We start from the raw sequence: 2,929 nt of genomic DNA, 5'->3' as shown, positions 1-2,929 counted from the left end.
AATAAAAGTTACATTATACTACATTAAAATCAGTAAATTAAACATCAGAGCTAATGTGGGGCGCCTGGCTGGTTCAGTGGGTAAAACGTGCAACTCTTGATCTCGGGGTTGTGAGTTCAAGCTCCATGTTGAGTCTAAAGATTACTAAATAAATAAATAAATAAAGTAAATAAATCTTAAAAAAAAATCAAAGTTATGGGGCTCCTGGGTGGCTCAGTCAGTTAAGTGTCCTCAGGCCATGATCTCACGGTGCGTGGGTTCGAGCTCCATGTTGGGCTCTGTGTTAACAGCTTGGAGCCTAGAGCCTGCTTCAGAGTCTGTGTCTCCCTCTTTCTCTGTTCCTTCCCCACTCACACTCTGTCTCTCTCTCTCTCTCAAAAATAAATAAAGATTTAAAAAAAATTTTTTAAAAATACACATTTAGGGGCACCTGGGTAGCTCAGTCGGTAAAGCGTCCAACTTCAGCTCAGGTCATGATCTTATGGTTCGTGGGTTTGAGCCCCACGTTAGGCTCCATGCTGACAGCTTGGAGCCTGGAACCTGCTTTGGATTCTTTGTCTCCCTCTCTCTTTGCCCCTGCCCCACTCGCTCTCTGTCTCGGTCTCTCAAGAATAAATACACGTTAAAACAATTTTTTAAAAATCAAACCTAATGTGATTAAAGAAAAAAGACCACAGGTTTCCAGAAGATATCCGCATTTCAATGTGATAAATAAGAATGACTAACTTAAAAAAAATTACTAACTAGAACATATAAGCGACCAAGAAAATGTTAATTTTATTAAAATACCCAATAAAATATGAGAAGATACTCGATCTCTCCAATATCCAGGAAAATGAAAATTAAAGCTACAATGAGGTACCTGTCAGGTAAGCAAAATCTAGAAAATATGACAAAACCGGGGCACCTGGGTGGCTCTTTGGTTGAGCAACTGACTCTTGATTTTGGATCAGGTCATGGTCCCAGGGTTGTGTGATGGAGCCCCACATCAGGCTCTGCACTGAGCATGCAGCCTGTTTAAGATTCTCTCTTTTTGTCTCTCTCTGTCTCTCTTCCTCTGTCCCTCCCCTGGCCCGTGAACGCGTGCATTCTCTCTCTTCAAAATAAAAAAAAAATTTTAAATGACAGTACTAAGGATTATGAGGACAGGGATAAATGAGGACTCATATGCTGTGGTGGGAAGGGAAACTGTTTCAAACACTTTAGTGAACAATGTGGCAATATTAATTACGGTATAGCTGAAGATGAACATACTTGATGACCTAGCAATTCCACTTATGGATATAAATCATAGAAAAACAAGACATCAAAGAGAAAGAAAAATAAGGCAGACCGGCTTGGTCTAAAGGAGAAACAAGGACAGAAAAACTCACCTCTGGAGAGAAACAACTGCTGATGCTAAAGCTGATTTGCCCACAGAATCTCCAGAGAAATGCCAAGCTAAGAGTCACCAAATACAAAGATCTGCAGGGATCATGGGAAAATGATCAGAGAAATTAACTAGAGAACTAAATTTGCAACAGCTGCTCACATCCTGCACATTGACTATCTCGTGGCCATCTTCTGCCCTCGGGGAAAAAAACCCTGAGAACCAGTATATAGACCAAGCAAATGACTTATTTTGGAAGGGCTCTTAGCATGAATGTTGGCATTGGAGAAATAGACATAGCAGAATTCGAGGCAAATGTGTAAGCATATACATACGTACAAACAGACACTTTTGTTTTTGAAAGAGTTGGTTGCATTTAAAGTCTCCCACAAAGTAGTGAGAAGTAGAGGTGTATCTTGGGAGACTTAGCATGTTCTATGTCCAGGGAATCAAGATACAACACCCAGGTGATAGAGCACAAAAACTGGAGACATGCACCCTTCTGCTCATGTGTCATCACTGATGAAATCCTCTTGGAATGTCCAGAATGGAGATTCATTGATGAGGAAATAGATGTATATTTGATGTAATAAACGGTGTGCCAGCTTTCACTATTGTTCAGTTTACCCTTTAACTGCAAACTGGACCAGCCAAGAGCGGTCAGATATTTGAACAGACATGCACCTTGAAAGAGGACCAGGACCGAACGTCAGAAAAATTGGCCCTCCCCGCTAAAGAACAAATGTGATTGAGGATATAGAGAAAATACTTCGGAATAAATATAGTTATGTCCTCAGGGAGATTAAAAAGCCATCTGCTATGAAATGGAACCATAGTTCTGGAACTTAAAAGTAAGATAATTAGACCCCAAATATTTCCATATTCTAATCCTCAGAACCCGTGAGTGTGAACTGTTATGGCAAAAGGGACTTTGCAGATGTGATTAAGTTACAGATCTTGAGATGGGGAAGATAATTCTGGATTATTCAGGTACTGTTGTATTTACAGAGATCCTTATGAGAGAGACACAAGACTGTCAGAGACAAAGGAGAAAATGATGTGTCAACAGAAGCAGAGATTAGAGTAATGTAGCCAGGAGCCACGGAATGCCTGCAGCCTCCAGGACCTGGAAGAGGCAAGGAGCAGATTCCCTGGAAGTCTCCAGAAGGAACCAGCCCCACGGACACCTTGATTCTGGTACTTTAAGAATCACTTTGGACTTCTGACATACAGAACTGTAAAAGAATAAATGTTGTTTCAAGCCACTAAGTTTTGGTAGTTTGTTACAGCAGTAATAAGAGAGTAGTACCTATGGCAAAGAAGAATTAAGGTTACAGATGAAATCAAAGCTGCTCATCAGCTGGCCCTACACATCTGAAAATCATGAAAATAATTCACACATTAACAGATTAAAAATAAAAAATCATATGAGCACCTCAAAAAAAAAAAAAAAAAGAAAATCATTGCGAAATTCAATATCCATTCCTGAATAAAAAAGAAAAAAAAAAACCTCTGCAAACTAGGAACAAACGGTAAGTTTCTTAACCTGATAACAAGTAT

The 2,929-nt window shown here is 39.7% G+C and overlaps 1 long non-coding RNA gene across 1 annotated transcript; it reads left to right on the top strand.

The window, feature by feature from the left end:
- Positions 1-2,003: 2,003 nt before the first annotated feature.
- On the top strand, positions 2,004-2,632 carry LOC122225059. Its single transcript, XR_006205096.1, has 2 exons — positions 2,004-2,220; positions 2,378-2,632. It is a non-coding gene; the product is annotated as an uncharacterized LOC122225059 (long non-coding RNA).
- The last annotated feature ends 297 nt before the right edge of the window (positions 2,633-2,929 follow it).

This window comes from Panthera leo, chromosome B4, assembly GCF_018350215.1.
Source record: "Panthera leo isolate Ple1 chromosome B4, P.leo_Ple1_pat1.1, whole genome shotgun sequence".
In the NCBI taxonomy this organism is placed as follows: domain Eukaryota; kingdom Metazoa; phylum Chordata; class Mammalia; order Carnivora; family Felidae; genus Panthera; species Panthera leo.
The sequence above is the reverse complement of the archived record's forward strand: the minus strand, read 5'-3'. Positions and strand labels throughout refer to the sequence as shown.